The following is a 21,783-nucleotide window of genomic DNA, read 5'->3' as shown; positions in this document are numbered from 1 at the left end:
TTTATTTCTGTCAGTGAACAGTCTGCACACATATAAGTTTCCTGTAACTAATAAAGATAACACATTGGGAAATTTCTTAGCAATGCTTGGTATTATATGACTGTATTTAATTTTCTCATCAGGAGAATGAAGGTGGTAAGAATAGATGAGGGACTGGCAAACATTTTTTGTAAAATGTTTTAGGCTTTGCAGACCATCCAGTCTATTTCACGATCACTCGGTGCTGCTGTGGAAACACGGAAGCAGCCACAGACAACACATCACTGAGTGAACAGGTCATTTGCAAGAACCTGGTGGGCTATGCTTGTCCTGTGGGCTATAGGTTGCTGACTCCTGGACTCTGGTCTTTTTTAGATTCCAAGTTTTGTAATTCCATTTAAGCAAATTAAAATCCAGCTGTCACTTGGTTGCTTTCCGATTATGACCTCTAGTGTTGATTCATGTTTAATTTTATCTGTCAAGGACCATTGAAGTTAGAACAAATAATAATAATACTATTTATGGAAAAATTCGTGTGCCAGGAGTTTGAGAAATATTTTTCAAACACTATTTAACAGAATCTTCTCAAACTTAAAAGAATGGTACTATTATTATGATTTGCACTTACAGATGTGGAAAACAGGAGGGTCAGAGAAATAATTATGAAACGATTGTGTGTGCTCAGAGTAGATGGTACAGTTGGCAATCAGAAAGGGTCTGACGACTGTCAGGCCCTAGTGATTGGGTCCAGAAGCCAGATTACAGGAGGAATGATAAAGGAAAGTAAATGAAGGCTTGTCATTTTAGAAAATTGGCAATACAGTGGAGAGAAGTGGGGTGGTTACTTCCAACTCTTCCAGTTTTCTCATTTTCTCTACATGGAGTAGTTGAAAACGAAAACAGAAACGAGAAACAGCTGAGGCACAGGTATCCTTTCATAAATTGATCCGTAGGTTGCTTGGCAAGGTTGCCATGAGTGAGCTAAACCTCAGGAATTACCCCTGTTCAGAAGCAAATGCTTCTCTGTGTGGCAGACATGCATTAGCCCTGAGCTCAGTCCGGTGAGTGACCGAGTGGGCACTAAGGTTTTCTTTCTGGTGGTTGAGGGTTTTGCTTCAGCATCACTGAGGTCATTGTTCTCTTACTTTCAGAACAAGATGAAATTAAGAGGTCAGTCTGCTGGGAAGTCAGTTCACTGTGTCACGTGTTGGAGCAACTGCTGTTCCTGAAAACATACCGGGTCTGGAGTAACAAGCAGAATTCTTTTGATTTTGCTTTTCTCGTAAAGTAGGAGAAATGGATCAAGTCTGGTAGGGTTCGAAGCACTCTTTCTGTCACTGAAGAGAAATATCTCCAAGGGCCAGGAAAGTAGGAAGACAGTGTGTTTATGTCAATCCCTAAGTTAGAAAATCTCACTGGCTAAAGTTCCAAACTATGTATTTCTGTCTACAGCAACTAAGTGAGAGCTGGGGACCTGGTGCTGACTTTGAGGAGAGTTGGAATCTTTGCCTCTTTTGCAAAAATCTTTTAAGTTGAGCAATTGTTTTCAAAACAGATTGTCTATATTGATTCATTCTGCAGCACTTTAAAAAACTCTTTCAGAGACAAATACCATATGATTTCACTCATACGTGAAATCTAAAAAAAAATAATAAACAAACAAAACAAAACAGAAACAAACTCATAGATACAGAGAACAGGTTGGTGGTTACCAGAGGTGAAGGGGGTGGGGGAGTGAGCAAAATGGGTGAAAGGGAGTCAATTGTATAGTGATGAATGGTAACCAGACTTTTGGGGGTGATCACTTTGTAGTGTAGACAGATGTCAAATTATAACGATGTATACCTGAAACTTACATAATATCATGTACCAATTTTACTTCAATCAAAAAAACTCCATATTTTAGAGTCATTATCTTGTGGGACACTTTAAGATTAAATACATAAATGTCTTGGGCAATCCAATATGGAAACTTGAGTGGAGGTCAAAGTAGTCTAAGACAATTATAGATATTTTAAAAATAGAGGAAAGTATAAATTATCTATATTAACCTTAGTAATGTCATGAACAATGGGCATCCACCAATAATCTGTCTCAAATCTTAAAGCCATTATACAAGGCTCAGTGCTCAGTAAAAGCAAATATTTTTTCAGTGTGGCTAATAAATTGCAAACTGATATTCCACACATTAAAACTTTATTTTCTATTTTGATAATGGTGATTTGTGACCGGCTCTACGAATTGTTATTAGATGCAAGGAGGTGGGGCAAAAGATCTGAATAGTTCATTCACTAAGTTGTATAACTGAGGCTTGGCAAAAAAAAAAAAATGTAATGTAATTCAATGATTTAGTGAACACATGGGTGATGGTGGGCACCTTCTAGTATTTTAAGAGATTTGATACTTTTCATTTGCCTTTAACTGTAATTTTTCTTGTACTTAATTCTCTGGTTTAAAATTTTTAAATTTTTATTGAAGTGTAGTCAGTTTACAATGTTAGTTTCAGGTGTTTCAGCAAAGCGCTCTTAATTCTGTATGATCTATAAAAAGGAATTAAAAAACCTTTTTATGATATTGTAGTAGGTCATAATTTGTTCATTATGGAAGAATAGGAGTATAATTATTAATTCATCTTTCTGATCCTTTCATTTATCTGTATGACATTTATTCAGCTCTGAATTCAGAAGGTCTTTACCTAGTTCTACAGTTGACTCTAAGCACCAGTAATTAATTTCTCTTATAGATGCCAACCCAGTTATTTATCATAGTGGATTCAAATGTTGCCTAATTAGACCCTTCTGGTTTTCCCCCTAGGTCATTCTTAGACTGATGACTGAAGACCTTTTGTTTTAGAAAACATTGGCTTAGTGTGCAGTGCCTGACACAGAGCCCACCACACACATGGTAGGTATCTGGAAAATGATTTGGCGTTTATGTTCTCTTAAATAGACATTTTATTTTGCCCTTAACTCCTTTTTTAAGTTAAATCTAATTTGATATAATTTTATAGACAACCAAGATTCCTATGCTATCAATTAGATGCACTTAAGTAGTCACCTACTTTTCTTGGTGATGTTGAAGTTGACTTTAGAAGTGAGCCTATCACCTAATAGTTTATTCAGGTGCTTATGGTTTTTTTATGGTTTCATGTAAAGAAATGAAATCAAACAAACTCTAAAACCCACAGCCAGGCCTGTGTCTATCGTTAGAGTAAGAAGTACTTCTGTTATTATAGTTCAAATCTTAGGGTAAAATTTACTTTTTGAGGACCTGTTTCCTCTTCTTCTTTGTGTTAGTCATGAAAACTTAAAATGTAAGTATAGTAGACTTGTAATTACTGCTTACTAGCAGTTTCTCTTATATTGAGACAGTTTCATTTGTACTAAAGGTATGAAATTGATAATTGTATGTATGGATATTTAATTAATTAAAAAACTGATTACTGGGGCTTTCATATTTATTTTGAAAAACAGAAATATATTCCAAATATTTAATATGTTGAAACATGAATCTCACACTCTTCCTAGGATGTTCCAGACAATAATACTTACTTGCTTGAAAAATCTTGTTCTTGCCATGGGAGCAATCAAACACATATTTACCAGAAGAAAAAAAAAATATCTGAAATCATCTTGCACTGAAACAAATTTTCTTATAATCCCAACTAACTAATATTAAATTCTAAGTTGCTGAGTTTTAGTATGTTTTCTGTTGCAAAGTTTAAACTCTAGATTTTAAATTATGATAAGAATTATCATAGAAGGAAGCAGAACTTTATTTCTGGAAAAATCAGATATTGTCTGTTTTTTTGGTGAGGTAGCACAGGAAATATTCTCAAAATTAATATTTAATTTCTAAGTAAAAATTAATTTCTCATAATCAATATTTAAGAATTTCTGTATCTTATTTTGTCCACATATTAAAATAGTTTGCCTTCCACTTTGTTAGAGATGGAGATAAAAGGTAAAAGGGCAGTTTTAAACACGATTAATGTAGTAGCAATATTCATTTGACTATTTATGTTAACATCACTAAGAAGCACCCAGCTCTGCACATAATTAATTTCTGAACTGTTAGAATGTTCTCTTTTTAGTACTTGTTGGAGACTGAATTACGTCTCTCCCCAGTCCACTCCACCCCTCCCAAATTCATATGTGAAGCTTTAAGTCCCAGTACCTCAGAATGTGAGCGTATTTAGAGATAGGGTCTTTTAAAGATAATTAAATTAAAATGGGGTCTTCAGGGTGAGTCCCAATCCAATATGACTGGTGTCCTTATGAGAAGACACACAGTAAATGTTGGATAAGTGTTAAATATTATTATATTCACTTTTGCATTTGACTGACAAGTGGCTTCAAGTGGAACAAAAGTTTAGTCCCAGTGATCGGTGAGAAAAGAAATATACAGTGTAAGTGAAAATATTTATTTTGTTAAAAAAGAGAAGAATGCACACCTTTCTTGATTTCATTCATTCATTTCTACATTTAAATGAATCTTGATTTGAATCCTGGCTCCTTAAGCTACCAGCTTGCATGATTTTGGGCTGCTTATCTTATCTCTGAGCTCATAAACTTTAATTTCCTCAACTGTAAAATGAGAATAATGATCTCTACTTCATAGGGTTATTGTGAGGATTAAGAAGATGAAGTAATGGGTTTGAAGACTCTTACATGGTGCCTGGAAAGTGGGAGGCACTAAACATCTTTTGCTTCCCCTTCCATCCTCAATATGCCCATAATCTCAGTAGGGTACCAGGGTTACCCGCTCAAAGAAGGGAATCAAAGTGTGAGAACTGGGAAGGCACTTAGAAATCAACCAGCTGGTCTGCTCATGAATAGCTCGACGACTCTGAGGCCAGATGAGAGGGAGGATTGTTGCACTTTCTGCGTCAGCCTGCTCTCATTTTAATATACACCCCTCTGTTCCTCTCCCCTCCCTCCCACATGAGGCAGAATCGAATTCAGTGCTGTGGTTTATAGAAGGTAGAGACTGGCAGAGGAAACCAGATAATGGTAAGGATTTAGCAAAGCTTTTGTTGTTTTTCCCCTTCTTACAAACGTGAACATGTTTTATTTTTCATAGGATTACGACTATCAGCCTTTTAGAAGTCCATGACTTAAGTGCTAAGTCTCTGCGTGTTCCTTCTCTGCCCTCTGAGCCTTTTTCATGGCCCTATTGATTTTCTGATATTTGCCTACCTTCCTGTCTTAATTCAGGGCTCCCACAGTCAAGCAATGGGAAAATGCATCAAAGTCACTTTGCTCTCTGAGTTGAGAACTGACACAGCCCTCAGCAGCATTTGGCCCAGTGGCTGATTTGCTGTAAATTTCTTTGGTCAGTACAATTTATTAGCCAATTAATTTCCATTTTAATCTCTTTATGACCCTCACACAGTGTAGACAAGTAAAGGAGAATCTATTGATAAGATTCGAAATTCCTCAGTAATATAAATCCAGTCTACACATATTTTGGTTCTTTTTCAAGGGAATGCTAAACGCTGATAAGGCTGACAATGACTTGGGAAGAAAAGCTTGAAATTTTTACAAGAGGCCAGATGGTGGCAGCAGAGAATGTGAAAGAAAAACTTATGAACAATAATGGTTTAAAAACATGATACAAATGTGTTGCAAACAGTTGCAAAACTAATTATTGATGACAGTTAAAGTAAGGAAACTGGGTAAGGAAATGCTCTTCAGTATTAGGGATATCTGAATTTGACTCAGTGGCTACAAAGTCGTTTTGGGATTAAGAGAGAATGTAGGTAAAACGTTTAGCCTATGCCTAGACTAGGTAAGTACTAGCTCACGTAAGGACTTAACAGAGAGAGTGAGGGGGAGAGAGAATGAATTGTGTCAAATATGAGCATGGTGTCTCACAAGGAAGTTTCTGTAGGGGAGATGGGCGCAGGCAGAAGGGAGATGCGTTGTCTGTAGCTTGTTTAAATACAATAATAATACCAACTAAAATCAGCCTGCTTTTAAAAAAAATCACTCTGCACCAGCAACTCTATATCATGCCAGTGATAAAGAGCTCTTCCTCCTGGAAGCTCCTCTGTCCCTAACAAATTGAGGTTTTCATTATCAATTAAGCATTTTAAGACCCTTTACCCTCTGGCCTCTAACTTCTCTGCTCTCTGTACTTATCTCTCACTGACTCTCTCTTTCCAGTCCAATTGGACCAACCGTTTAATACAGATATTCTGCACAGTCCTGCCTTCGCATTTTGATCATACAGTTTCCACCATCTGAAATGCCTTGATGTCTCCCTTTCATTTATCTAGATCTTTCTTCTCCTTCACCGGCTCAGGATGAGGGGTCTTTTCTGGTAAGCCTTCCTCCTCTGCTGGATTCCTGATCTCTCCCTTCTTGTGTTATGTAGCTATTAACCTAGATTGCCACTCCCTCCCACTGAAAAGGAGGAGCTCATTCATGGAGCTTGGTCCTCCCCGCCACCATAATCTGGACCAGCTTTAGGTTTCCCTGTCATCTCTACACTGGGCGCCCACAGTTGTGCTTGGAGTTCCTGCTGTTCTGTTTCACAGAGTAAACGCAACTGGTGGGTAGCTTTTATTTTGAACTGTCTCTGAGACATGTGTATATTACCTTAAATAGTGTATATAATGTATTATCGATCAACCTTGAACATTTCAGAAAGAAGAAATGTGACCATATTGTGGGTGTGGGGGCAAATGACTGTGGTCTGTGTTTCAGAACTGAGTTCAGTCTGAAAGGCCCATGTGTGAGCTCTGGACTCAGATCCCATAGGAGCTATTTTTCAGTCTTTTTCAGAGGGATCTGGAATCCTTTGATCTCTTCTTTGCTGGTGCAAAATGTAATGCAAGTTTTAGCACCTGATGTCCACACCCATTGCTGACCGCAGGACAACACCGGGTCTTTGACCTCAAACCTTGACCTTGCCTCTGTGTTTTAACCAGTTTCTGCGAACACTGTACTGTCAGCATTCACTTTGGCATTCCACTAGAGAAATACATTTTTAGAAGGACATATCATCTAACAGACTACTTCTGTTACTTCTCCTTGTTACTTTTTTTTTCTATTTTTACTTCTTAAATGAATTGAGAAGATCATTAGAGAAAATGTAACATGTCAGTGTGAAATATCTCCCTTCACATCTTCATAGTCAACAAGTTAGCTGTGTACTGTGAGGTCCTTTGTGAAAACCTCAGCCAGATCCTAGGATCAGAGGCTCACTCTCCAGAAGTACAGGGGTCCAGAGGTGCTGGGGCTCTAAGGGGTGCTCCAGACAGAAGGAAGCCTGTTTTGACTCATGTGGCTCCTGCTCAGAAGGAATTCTGGAAATAAGGTTTGGTTTTCATTCTTCTCAGACTCTAGTGAGGTTGGACCTGAGTGTTCAGTCTCTCACTGCTTGTGGGAGTTGGGGGAGTAGAGCTTTGCCTCATCTCATCACTGATGAGAATTACTATCTTAGTTGTCTCAGGAGCCTTGTTCTGGGAGCAAATCAAAGTTCATCATTACCAAAGGCACACCAACATTGTGGTAAAGGACAACATGGCAGATGTCTTTAGCTATTTGAAACTTTGCCATATGAAAAAGGACTGAAACTTACTCCCTATAACCCCAAGGAATAAAATCAGGAACCTTGGTACTAGACTTCAGTCCAAAATAAATAGCAGAGCTTTCTACCAATCAATTGTCCTGATACAGAGTGGACTGTTAGTGTTGATACTGAGTTTTCCATGATGTGAGATACTCACACAAGTGGGAATTCTGCAAAGTGTTCAAATATCAGGGAATGATGTGAATACATAAATTCTAGTTCTCCTTATCCATAGGCTATAATTTTGTGATTCTGCCTTTTCTTTTCCCAAATCTGTTGATTAGCCAGTCAGAATTTTTCAAACATGTCAAATTCAAATGAGCAAATATATGAAAAACAAGCTGTTTTTCTTCTCTCTCTTTCTTACTCTCATTTTATTGTAGACTCTGGTCTTGTCTTCTAACTTCTACCTGTTAGGGGCATAGAAGGAATAACCTCCAAGTAGAAAAGTATGTGGTATGAAAACAGTACACATACAAAAAAATCACACGGGATTTTGGAAGACTATGTGCAGAATTTCACTTTTTTTTTTTTTTTAAAGCTTGGAAAGAAAGGCAGTCTTGTAATGAAGTCTTAGGTGGCATGTGAAATGAGGAATCAGGAATCTGGCTTTCCTGCTGTGTTTCCTATCAGTGGAAAGCTTTATTCACATATGAACAATTCTTTCTCTCAGCCTGGGTGGTCCCAAGAGAGGCACTGAATGAAGAGCTGGTGGGAAGCACAAGTGCTGTATCTATTCTGCCTTCTATTCAAGGGGTAAAAAGGAAATTACAAGCTTCTTTCGGTGTCTGACTCACATGTTACATGTAGGCAACTTCCTGTATCACAAGAAAAAGAAAATTGACTCTCTGTCCTTTGTTAGAGTGGGGTTGAGTTTAGGCTCTGCAGTGAAGTGGTTTGAAGATCCTTAGAGGGAGGGTAGTATTAAGCCTGCTGTAGGATGTTCAAACCACTGGGTTGGAGGAAGAATGATGTGTGATTGTATCACTCTGTGACAGAAACCACGTAGTAATTCGTTACCTGAACAGGGAAAGTTACATATAAAGAATTGTTGACTATAACAGGGGATTCAAGTAGTTAAAAATTAGATGGTATAAACTGAAGAGAACTCTAAAAAAATACAAGAATAGCATATGTAAGGAGCAGCCACTACCTGGAGGGCTGAGATACACACACTTTGTTGGAGAAGACACAGTATGCGTCACTAGAAGGCAGAGAACTGACTGGGGTACTCACGGGTGGAATTTGCTGGAAATCTCAATCTAGGGTTCCAAGGAGAGCTGTTCATGAGGAAGTGTCTCCCCAGAGGTTGCTCTCCGACGAAACCACCCAAGGGAGGTGCTGGGGAAGCTGCTGGCTGTTGAATTCTGCTGACTGCTTTTGGTTTCATTTATTACTTTTCTTGTTGTCCTCAATTCCTTTGATTTCTGCTCTTTTTATTATGTCCTTCCTTATGCTTGGTTTGTAATTATTTTACTCTTTCTGTTTCTAGTTGTCTTAGATTAGAAGCTTGGATCATTGGTTTGAAATTTTTCTTGTATAGTTATGAGTGTGTAGTGCTATGAATTTCCCGTAAGCACGGCTTTAGGTTCACCCCAGATTTTGATACCTTGTGTTTTCATTTCCATTCAATTTAAAATCTTTAATTTCCTTTGCGATTCCTTTTTTTTTTTTTTTTTTACAATCACCTCTTCTCTTTCTGTTTAAATCTGGCTGATTTCTATCGATCTCTTTTAAATTTCACTTCTTTTCTTAGTTGTGTTAAATCTCCCACTGAACCTGTTGAAGGAGTTCCTCAGATGTCACTGTATTTTTTACTTACAGCATTTCCTTTTGCTTTTTTTATATAGTTTCTGCTGAAATTCCTGTATGTTCTTACATGCTTTCCACCTTTCCCATTAGAGTCTTTTGCATTTAAACATAGTCGTTTTTAATCCCTGTCTAATACATAGACATCTGGGTCATATCTGAGTCTGGTTTTGGTGATTGCTTTGTCTCTTGACGTGTTTTTTAAATTGCTTCTTCATGTTTCTTCTAGGTTTTGTATGCGGGATATTAATCTTGTGTAGGAATGTGGAGAGGGAGGTAAATGGAATCTGGAAATAGGAGCTTGGAAATTGTTACCCCTCTTACCTTGCTAAACCTTTTGCATGGAGATTGAGTTAATCTAGTCAGAAATTGAGCTGGGTTTGTGTTTTGTTGTTATCATAGTTACTGTCTGTGCACATTCCTTGGTGCATTTGCGTGTTCCTGTTACGGGATCTTCCTACCAGCAGTTATCTTCCAGTGGCACCGTTGCTCATTCTATTGTGTCTAATAGTATTTAATAATATGTTATGTTTAATTGTATTAGGGCTGTACCTATGGTGGTCTACTCACTTAGTATACACTTGTGTATTTCTTTTCTAACTGATGGAAGTAAAACCAAGTTCTGGTGATCTATGCCTGAAATGCAGAAGCAGAGACTGGTTACATAGCCTCATCCTTCATCCCCACCCTTGCTTCTTCCTTGCTCCTGCACAACACACAGGCACTTCTATGACATGCACATTCTCTTTGGTGCACAGTCATACTGGTTTCTTCTTGGCTTCTTCAATTCAACCCATGTAGAAGAACGTCTTTGTTTCCCTCTTGTTTTATAGCCCGATTGTTCCTCCTTGAGAAGACATCTACTTTTCAGGACCTTATACACCACTTCTATTTACCAAAGACCAAAAATGCTCCCTTTTATTCAAGAATTTATTTATTCCATTTTCCTTTTAATGACAGCTGATGGTTGAATATTTTAAAATTTCATATATTTCTGAGAACAGAGGTATAAATGTCCTCTTCCCGTCTTGAGAGCTATGATGGCCAGGGACTCTGAAACACATCCTTCCCCATTTTTAGTGTCAGTGCCTAATGGAGTCAAATGTAGACAGTATCCTATTTCCTATTATGTTCTCAAGTTCACACAAAGATGCCAGAATTAACACTATTCCACCCACAGTGCTCACTACCAAAAGGGGAACATCTTTACTGTTGAATAAAAACAATCAAAGAAGGAAAAAATTAAAATACTGACTTTGGAAACTATCGAAAATTCTTGAATTGGTGTCAGAAAATCAAGATTCACGTGGTTCAGAATGTATTGCATGACAAACAGCTTTTCCTGGCTGAACCTCATCACTGATTTCCTTCTTTGATCATATTTCCTACCTTCTGTCTCTATCATCAAAGGTATTTCTATTAGTAAGAGTTATTATCTCATTCTTTCTTCTTAGGTTAGTCCAAGAGCATTCTCTAACATCCCCTGAATAAATTTCTTTCAAGACAGTTAAAGGTACAGGCAACTATCCTCTTGCTCAAATAAAATTCATGGTTTCACATTTGTTTGGGCACCTGAACTCCTTTAGTAAGGAAAAATGTAATGTTTCCATTCAGGGTACAAGAATATTCACAAAGCATTTGTTCTTATTTGGGGATGGGTGGTCAAGGACAGAGCTTACTTTAGTACAGATGCGTTTTTAATCATTGCTGTAAGAAATAAACATCTTAGATAAGACCAGAGACGAAGAGATTCTTTCGGACAATTATCCTCCATATGGATCTGTGTTGTCATCATTTCTCTTTCTAAAAAAATCTCTCAAACATTATTCCTGGGAATTCTGTCCCCTATTTTTACCTCACACCATTCAAAGCTATTAATTTCTGGAGCTGGGTGTATTACCCCATGTAACAGGGTCAGGACAGAAGCATTGACTTACAGTGACTTGAATAACGTAGATACTTGCTTCTCTCTTGCATTTGAGAAATGTGGAAGATACAGCGTAGGACTGAATGGCATTCCACAGGGTTAGGGAAAGATGTGGGTTTCCATCTCTTTGCTACCTTTCTTGTGCATTAGTCACCATTCTCAAGTTTGCTGATGGTCCAATAGGGCTACATTCCAGTCAGGAAGTAGAAAGGGCTAAATCAAGGTGAGCACCCTTTCTTCAAGAACACCTCCTGGAAGATGCTTTACATCACCTTCACATAGGCCAGCTCTCAGTCACATGGCCACACCTGGCTGCACAAAGAGAGGGGGAATGTCTACATGTTGAGCTGCCGTGTGCTCACCTAAATTTGGGGATTTCTGGCACTAAAAGGAAAAGGGAGGATGATTTTGGCAAACAGTCATTGATGTCTGCCCCATGCCACATTGATATGCTGCACATTTTTAAGAAACATATCACAGAAGCCAGTCAAGTTCAGAACTGAGAATCCCATTTATTCTAAAAGATAATTCATAAATTCAGTTGCATGCCATTTGTATGTTAGAGCAGCCTGCACACCATAGCAATTTTGAATGCAATTCTAGTCTCACACCTCAATATATAGCTCAATAGAATTAAAATCTATTCACAGTCATTTTGATACAAGCCTAGAGTCATTTCCTCATAAAAGCTAACACGAAAAATATGGAAGTTACTGATTAATATGTCTCAATAAATTCTTTAACAGTTTTAGTGTATGTGTTCATACCATTAGGTGTATTAATATTTTATCTTCTGCTTGTTAGACCAGTTTTATGTTCTGTGGTGTTACATCCACAAGAGTTAAAAGAATCCAATGATCTGTAATAATCGGAAGAATCAATAAGAATTCTTTACACTCAAATTAAAATATTAAAGGAAATATTTAATTGAGGACTGCATCTGATTAGAGTTACATTGGCACTACTCTGCATCCTCAAATTGATTTGTATGAATCCACAAGTTTGTCTTCTTGTTAACAAAATATATGCCAATTTTAAACCTAGCCATTCAAAATGAATCAGATTAAAAATTAACTCTTAATTATCAAGGGAAATTTTAATTTCTATTTAAATTTAAAGCAATACCTTTCACCAAAAAGTTCATTCAGTTAATTCTTTAGATCACAAAAAATTTTGTCCTGACCCCATTCACTCTCAAATCATTGTTCCATTCCTCCACTTTCTTTTGGACAAAAACTCTTTGAAATATTATTCTATATTTTGTGTATTCAATTACCCTCCTCCCAATCTGTCCTGAATCAACTTCGGTTAGGTTTCCCCCTCGCCATTCCGCTCAACCTCTGTCAGTGACTTCTAGTTTTCTAAATCCGATGGTCACTTTTGAGTACTCATCTTATTAATGCATCTGCAGCATTGGTACCATTGATCACTTCATCCTTTTTGAAGTTCTTTTCCCTCTTGGCCTCCAGGACACTACATGCTTCTTGTTTTTCTCTTATCTCAATGGCCTTTCATTTTCGGTTTCTTTGGCTGGTTCTTCCTCATCTTACCAAACTCTTAGTGTAGAAGTGCTATGGAGCTTACACTTGAACTTGGTTTTCTCTGTGTGCTCAAGGTCTTAACAAGTCTGGTGGTTTTAAAAACAGTCTCTACACTGATGATGAAACGGTTTACAACTATAACCTGGATATTTCCCCTAAACCCAGACTCATTGCAACTGCCTACATGACATTTCAACAGACACAGGAAACAAATTTATGGTGACCAAAAGGGAAAAGGGGGAAGGGATCAATTAGGACTTTGGGGTTGGCAGATACAAACTACTATATATAAAACAGATAAACAGCAAGTTCTTATTCTATAGCACAGGGAACTACATTCAATATCTTGTAATAACCTATATGAAAATGAATATATGTATATGTGTGTATATATGTATGTGTGTGTATGTATGTGTGTGTGTATGAATCACTATGCCATACATTAGAAACTAACACAGCATTGTAAATCAACTAAACTTCAAAAAAAATCTAATAATTTTCAACGTAATTCATCTAAAACTGAGCACCTGGACTGTGCTCCAAGACTTCCTCCACAGTCTTCTTGAACTTAGTGATGCCTCCATCATGCCAGTTGATCCAGCCCAGAGCCTTGGAGTCATTCATTCAAGCTGTTTTGTACACCATATGTAATCATTTAGCATTACCTCTTAGCACTTGCCTTCAGAGAACATTCAGTCTCTGACCATTTCTCACCATCGCCACTGCTCTCATGATAAACCAAGCTACAGACAACTGTTGTCTGGGGATTATTGCAATAGTTTCCTAACTGTTCTTTCTTGTTCTCTTGCCCACTGTCAGTTTCTTCTTATTTGAGCAGTCATGTCATTTCTATGCTCAAAACATGCCAATAGCTTTCCGTTTTCACTCTACGTAATAGCTGAAGTCTCTCTGAGATTCTTGTCTGCTGTTCTCCTAGAAACTTTCTGCCCTGCAAGTCACAGGGCTCTGCATTTAGCACTATAGGATGGGGTGAGAGAGAAATGAACTCCTCTGGGAGCTTCCCAGACACAGTGGGGAAAGACGGGTGCTTACACAATCCTCTCCTGTTCCTTTGCGGGATAAATCATGGGCCGAGGAAGATCTTTCTTGGCCCTAAGCCGTACCACCTCGGGAGACTGGTGACACAGCTGAAGTCAAACTGCTCCTCTTACCTACTCCACTGTGTCCTAACCTGTTCGTTTGTTTGTTTCTGCCCCAACAGTGCGCTGGAACTTCTCTTCTGGAAACCCGTACTTCCACAGATGCTCTCTAATCCACGTCTGGTTGTCTAAGTCGGCATTCTCCAGGGGCTCCCAGACTGCAGACCAAGAGAGGCTGGAGCGGGTTCACAGGCCGCTGCAGGGTCCGCAGCTGAGACTGAGGTCTGTCTGCCTCTTACCCTACGCACAGGTGGGTAGGTGTCCTCCCGGGCCCCACTGGTGTATGGCGCTGGATCCCACAGCTCCCTCACCCTACCCTGCTGTGACGCTGGCGTCACTGCTCACTGTAACCTTGAATTTTAGCACCCCTGCTTCTTTGGCCTTCTTCTTGTCTCCAGAAGTTTTCTTTAAAACCAACTAGGGAGGAATATTTCTCATATCTCTGAATAAGAAACAGATAAGCCACTAAAACCATAATAAAGGAAAAAAAAAAAAGGATTAGCCCCATCCAACTGAGTTAAAAATAAACAAAACACTGATTCACTAGAAATTATTGGTAAGAGGCTTGTGCTTTGAAATGCCTGCTTTAATGAATCAGAGGCAAATAAAAGCAACTGAATAAAGTATCTATTACAGAAAAATCATTTCACTTAACCCAATTTAGAGTGAATGACCTTAATTGCCTCTTTGAACATGGGAAGGACCCTTCCACCAGATAGTGGCTCCAGGGTGTAAGTGGGTAAACTTTCAATGAAGGAATTTTTTTTAGTTAAGAAAGGCTGTATGGCGAGAAAGTTCGAGGTCTAAGAAAGACTTTTTCCTACAAAGAAGTAGTGTGAGAAAACTTCGGGTAGAAGTAAATGGCATGTGTGAAAGTTGGAGGTGAGACCACAAAAGACATTACAGGAAGTGGAAGTTACTTTTATGTAACCACAATAGCATGGATGAGTGGAAAATATGTAATGCCAAAGGAATGTAGCTTTCTGAAGTTTTGTGACCCAACCAGCAGTTTTATTTTGATCCTGTAAGACTTTCTGAGAAGGAAAGTATGTAGTGATCCTGTGACCTGGTGGGTCTTTACTCCTGGCTGAGTTTCCAGGTCATTCAGTTTCCTCATCCATAAAATGCAGGTTTAATTGCAGAAGTCCTTTTCAGCTTAAAAATAATTTGTAAATCAACAACAAGTAGAGTAAGAATTGCTCTAAAACCCAAGATGTAAGAATATCATGTAGCCTTTTTTTCTAGGTGAAATGAAATCTGGTGTATTTATTCAACAAATAATCATTTAATGACTATTATATGCCATGAGTGTGCTCAATTCTGGAGATATTTTTGGAAAAGAAGGCAGACAAACTCTTGCCCTCCTGGAATTTTTCCTAGCTTTCATTTTCCAAGGATGAAGTCTAATATCACTCATTTTTCACAGGTCCTGCCCTATGTCTTGGGTTATTCCAAACCTGTGATTTACACAGCCCGGGAAAAATAAGAGAAATCCTTGGCTTTTTGTGTATGGCTCCCACAATTGCCATTGCCTCTGTCTGATCATAAGATACTGTTGAAAATGCCTGGCTCTGCAGGTGGCATCCCTTCTTAAGAACAAAGTGTTGTTCTAGGAACTTTTGCCAAGGCTCCTTTTACTTCTGTTTCCACAGGGACTCGTGTATCTGTCAATGTCTTAGATCCTGTTCTTTTTTAAAATTTTTTTTATAATGCAATGAATAAGTTAGCCAGTGTATGGTACTCCGCAAAACCCCACCTTTGTCCATCTCTCTAGTCTCTGAGAATCAAGCTACCGTGAAACTTTGAACTACTACCCTGCTCAATTCTCAAGGCTACCGCTTCCACCGTGTCCTACTTTGGGCAATGTAGTCCTTATCTTCTTACGGCCGAAGGCTGCAACCAGTGGCCCAAGGATTGAGTCTAACTCACAGATGGGCTTGTCCTCCAGGTGCTACAGTCTCCATGACTCCCTTTTAGTTCCCCGAAAATACACTGGAAAATCTGCGTCATCATTCTTTCACTGTTGCTTTTCTTGTATTTGTGGATAAGAGCACAACTCCAAAAACTCAAGATTGTTCAAGTTTAAATCCAAGCTCTGTCACTCACTACCTGTATGGCTCGGTCAACTTGTTTAGCCTGTTTATCTCTGTATTTCCGTTTCTCCATCTTTAGATTGCAGATGAATAAAAGACACCGGTCTCATAAGGACTGTACGGTTGTAAGGATTAACTGAATTAGTGTATGCGTGGCACTGAGAACCATACGTAGCACATAGTAAGTGCTCTGTAGGTGTTTTTATTTTATATTATTACTGTTTATTATTTATCACTATTACTGACCTGGCTTTTTTAAACATTTGAATGAAGTCAATGGACCAGATCTATCCACATAAAGGTCTTAGTGAGAGTTTTCTTCAAAGTAGTTCTACTCTCAGCCACACTTTACCAAGGTTTTTGGCCTTTAACAACAAAAATGTTTCACTAGATCCTTAGAATTTAAAGAAAAGGTCTAATGGAAAATTTTTTTGGAGGAAGGAGGTGTGTGAAGATTTATCCCTCATTCCTTTGATGTGACTTTTTAAAAAAATTACCCTATTTAACAGGCTAGAGGAAGTGTACCAAGTTTCTAACTCTGAAATCTGCATGGATTTCCTAACTCTGCCCCTTACTTAGGCATCACCAAGAAGATGTTTCTGCTACATTGAGAAATTGGCTAAATTTTTCTCCCCATCTGTTTCCTAAGACTAAATGGTGGCTTTTCATTCCACATCACTTATAACTCAAGGTAATTTGAATTGCTCCTTCAAGTCTCAGTCTTAACCTGTTAGCTGGCTTGTCAATAATCCGTTTTCTGTGATGAGTCAAAAATATTTTTCACTTGGTGAATAAAATATGTATATTTCATTTTATTGAACCATTTCAAGTTTCTAGAGTTGAATTGCTGATATCTTGAGATTCTTTGCACCTGCTTAATTTTGATACATGACCTCTACATCGCTTTGAAAGTCAAACGTCTCATGGGGGAGATTTTATTTTAATGTACACACTGGCAGGTTTCACAGGTTCATAAGCTCTTTCTTTCATGTACAGAGAATGAAAAGAAATGATCCTTTGCCAGCCTGTCAGCCAGAGTTTCATTACCTATGTCTGACCATGTCCCTTAGGTAGACACAGCGACCAGGAGCAGCTGGGTTTTATTTCTCGCTATGACATTTTGTAGACATTTATAAGGAACCATGGTTGTAGATCTAGAAATAAGGTACATGTAGAGACCAGGAGACCTAATTTCAGAAACGGCCTGAATGAGCCTATGATGAAATGGGCAGATCCTAATCCAGCTTCTTGTTGCCTTATCTTCTGAGTAATAAAGCCCTGCCACTACCCGGGGGAGGAAAGGCCTTTCTATAAGGCTGCACCTCAGACACTTTCTCCCTTCTGCATATGCTGGTCCTGCAGTGTGCTTTAGGAATGTGGACATCGGGGATGGGGAGGGCGAAGGTGGTGAGGGATTGAAGAAATCAGGGAACGGGGACATTTTTTAAAGTGTTTCAGAACGACAACTCCAGTGAGGCACGTCAGAGAACACGTTTGCTATGGTGGTGGCTGTAGTTGTAGTTGTGGTGGTGGCTGTAGTGGTGCAGGCCTAGAGACTAAGAAGGTCAAAAGAAAAGAAAAAAGAAACATATTAACTATGTTTCAAGAATTGCGTTCAATGCTCTACAAATGTTACTTCTTTTTACCCTACAATAATGCTATGAGATAAAAACTAATTTTTTTTTGTGCCTGTTGTAAAGGTGAGAACATTTGGGATCGAACAGGCAAAGTAACTTGTCCAGGGTAACCTGTCCAGTGAGGGCAGAACCAGAATGAAACCCAGTCTGTTTGTTTTAGATCACGCAGTGAGAGAAGCAAAGCCTACTTGCCCTCAGGACTTCCCTGAAGTATGGACAATTTTATTTATTGATCGTTTATGGTAGACTTATAGACCATGTAAAGTTACTAAGCTCTTTTTAGGAGTATTTCTTTTTGTTGTTGCCATGGCTTTAAATGCAATTTTAGAAGTTCCCTCTCTTCATGTTTAAAAATTATGGTGACACTGATGACTATGTTGCTAGTTAGGCTCTGGTGAATTGTCTTCTTCAGGTAGCAGGGACTTACTTTGCGTGTTCATGGAGAAGTAAGGAGGCAGAGGAAACTGTTTTCCAAATGTCACAGTGAAATCCGATCTATCTCAAAAAACTGGAACGTTTTTTGAGATTCGACAACTGGTCTGAGACCAAATAGCAGTTCTTGTGACCTGGCTGTTTTGTCATCCACTCGGAAATGGGAGTCTGAATTCTTGCTCTGGGCGCTCCAGGTCCCCCAGCTGAGGCCCGTACAGAAGGGTCACACACGGTGACAAAACATGACAACTTTAATAGAAGACATTGTCTCCAATTGTTTTCCTCACTGGGGATGAGGAGGACGTGATAGGTACTTAGACACCTCCTCAGTACAGCTCACATTTGCAATACACATTTACAGCTGTATTTACTGTAATTGCTGTAAAATAAAGAAATGACTTGTATTTACAAGTTTGCACTAAAATGATTACAATTTAAACTGTCAAGAAATAGGACGCTTTTTAACTTCTAGTTGAAAATAGAGATTGAGGTTATTTGAAAACTTAGTGATTTTTCCACTTAGATTATTAATTAGACAACTTCATTAAGAATCGAGTAAACTTTCATTTCTAGCTTTAGCATTGGGCATCTTGTTTAATCATAGTTCTTGCCTGCAATGGACTGAATGTTTATGTCCCTTCAAAATCCGTATGTTGAAATCCTAGCCCCCTAAGATGGGAACTTTAGGAGGTGATTAGGTTCTGAGAGCAGAGACCAGATGCATGGGGTTAGTGCCTTTTATCAAAAAGACCTTGGAGAGGTCCCCCACCCCTCCTCCATGAGAGGTTATAGTTAGCAGGTGCTAGAACCAGAAATTTGAACCAGAAATTGGGTTCACACTAGACACTGAATCTGCTGGTGCCTTACTTTTAAACTTCCCAACCTCCAGAACTATGAGAAATAAATTTCTGTTGCTTATAAGCTACTCAGTTTATGGTATTTTGTTCAGCTGCCCCAAACAGACTAAGACATAGCCATAGAATTAGTCTTTCCTGCAACACGATGTATTTACAGTAAGAAGAATAGTGGGCTTGGAATTATTTTGTATTAATAGCTTCATGATTTTAGGTAAGCTTACTTAAATTTTCTAAGCCTCAGATTTCTTATGGTATTTAAAATGGAGTTAATAATTCTACTTTGCTGTAAAACAATTATTAGTAAACTTTTGGAAAAAAAGCTTGAAAAATATATTGTGTTTGAATCATTCATCAAACAGTGTCTTGAACAGAGGAGTTAACTGAATTACGCTGGAATGAGTTTAATGTAATTTAATTTACAGTGACTGGAGAATCTTTGTTTTTGTTTTTTTTTAAGTCCTCAGATTTTGAGATCCTTAGCCAATCAGAGAATCCTGACACATACATTTTAATTGGATTTAGTTAGGCATGAGAGAGAACAGAATTATCAAAAAGAGTGACCTAAACTATCTCTCTTTCCTCACTTGACCTATAAAATCATCTCTTGCGATTGAGACTGTGGCCTTCAGCAGATTCCTTGAGCTGCCCAGTGTCAGCTGATACTGGCAATTATGTGCAAGGAGACTTATCGGCAGTGACAATGACATTAATGCCTGTGGAGTCAAAGCAAGCCACAGGCATATGGAAGCGCATGCTATCTTTTCCCTTTAAGCAATTTCCTCTCTGAATGAGAAAAATATACCTATATACAGCTGCTTCTAGAAAAAAAATTTTTTTCCAAAAACCAAAGGTTTTTCTACCCATGAGGGTAGACATTGGAACGGCACGCGGTCCCTGGGGGTGAGCACTGCCTCTCGTCTGTGCCTGTTATGGGCCTGAAGTGTGTTAAGGACCCCGGACGCTTTAGCTTGGGTCTGTCGGGGCTACATTAGTCACACAGGAGGAAATCACCAACCTGCTGGTAACTCGTTATTTGAAAATATGTATTCCACAATGCACCGGCAGAAATATAAAATCCAGCCTCACCATAGGAGTGTAGAGATTGGGCTTTTTTCACTCTCTCAATGATTTTATTCAGAGAAGGATTATCTTTTCTTTGTTTCAAGCTGCAGTGATTCGGCAAATGTGCAGGCTCCCTGAAGGAGGGGGTTGAAACAGAGAGAGAGGGAGCTGGGAGGGAGATGCACGTTGAGCTGGCACGTGGTGTCACTGAACAGACTTAAAGGTATTTTAATCATAGGCCTTTAGTGCTATTTTAGAACCTGTGTGTGGCTTCCCAGCATATCCCCTCCCTTCTGCTCCAGCTGCTGAGGCATACGCAAACGAACACAGTGCATTTAAGGATCCTGCATTTTTGATCCCAAGAGCTGAGAACGAGCAAGTTTGCAAAACCACGTGCCTAGAACAGTGCCCCTGTGATTACAGCTCCGCCTTCGCATTGACGGGGCTTCAAGAGCCCGTGACAAGCAGCTACCTGTGCAGGTTCAGGCTCATTGATTTGCTGCTGCCTTATTTCCCCTGAAATACGCCTCTCTGTTCATGCCACCCTGGTTTCTAGTCCACCCTGTAATTTGTGCAAAAGAAAAGCATCAGACGTGCCTGCTTAAACATATTGGCATTTTGCAGAAGAGAACAGATTGGCCCTGTTTTCTTTCTGCAGTCAGTTTGAAGTACTTGAACCTTCCTAACAGCTGTGAGACAATATTTATTCTCAATCAGCAACTGATTTCATGAATCTGATACTATGTCATGTATGTGACTGTTTATTAAGCCAAGCAGAGCTGCCCGTGTGATGAGGCAGAACTTCAGCAGGAGGAGATCAAGAGTGCGCCGAGAGGGAGCTTTGGGATCGTGGAATGAATGGGTCGGACTCTATTCTGGGAATCTAACAAAATGGTTCAGGAGGAGGCCAAGGATTTCTGTTTCCAGGAAGGCCAGTCAGACTCACTGGCAGAAGGAATGTTTGTAGAGTTTTACCTGGTGATGGTGGTGGTGGGGGTGTGTGTCTGGGGCTCAGAGTTAGTGCAACAGAAAACTCGTGGGAGGATGCTTAGGAAGTAGCCATTGGTGTGTGAATTTCACAGGATATCAAATAAATTTCACCAACTTCTGCTTGTTTTTATATTATTGCTAAGGAGCCACAGAGAAGGGTTTAGATAATGCACCTTTGGAGTGTGTGCATAGAATCACTTTGGGAGCTTATTAAAAATGCAGAATCCTGTTTGCATTCTTTAGACTTTCTTGCTTAGATGGTCCAGGGTGGAGCTAAGGAATTTGCATTTGAAACAATCACCACAGGAAATTCTTTAAAAAATTTTTATTGAAGTATAGTTGATTCGCAATGTGTTAGTTTCTGGTGTACAGCAAAGTGATTCAGCTTTATACATACATACCACATCTTCTTTATCCAGTCATCTATCAATGCACATTTAGGTTGCTTCCATGTTTTGACTATTGTAAATAGTGCTACTATGAACATGGGGTGTATATATCTTTTTGACTTTGAGTTTTCTCCAGATATATGCCCAAAAGTGGGATTGTTGGATCATTTGATAACTCTGTTTTTATTTTTTTAAGGAACCTCCATACTGTCCTCCATAGCGGCTGCACCAATTTGCATTCCCATCGACAGTGTAGGAGGGTTCTTTTTTCTCCGCACCCTCTCCAGCATTTATTATTTGTAGACGTTTTAATGATGGCATTGTGACTG

General features: G+C 38.9%; 1 long non-coding RNA gene across 1 annotated transcript in view; it reads left to right on the top strand.

Moving 5' to 3' along the window:
* Window positions 1–1,295: 1,295 nt before the first annotated feature.
* Window positions 1,296–21,783, top strand: part of LOC116665907 — a 108,173-nt gene continuing 87,685 nt past the window's right edge. The window contains exons 1-2 of the long non-coding RNA XR_004322693.1: window positions 1,296–2,883; window positions 14,057–14,244. This is a non-coding gene — a long non-coding RNA (uncharacterized LOC116665907). The remainder of the gene's footprint in view (window positions 2,884–14,056; window positions 14,245–21,783) is intronic.

This window comes from Camelus ferus, chromosome 9 (genome assembly GCF_009834535.1).
Source record: "Camelus ferus isolate YT-003-E chromosome 9, BCGSAC_Cfer_1.0, whole genome shotgun sequence".
NCBI lineage: Eukaryota > Metazoa > Chordata > Mammalia > Artiodactyla > Camelidae > Camelus > Camelus ferus.
Note: the sequence above shows the minus strand (reverse complement) of the source record. Positions and strands in the feature narration are given on the sequence as shown.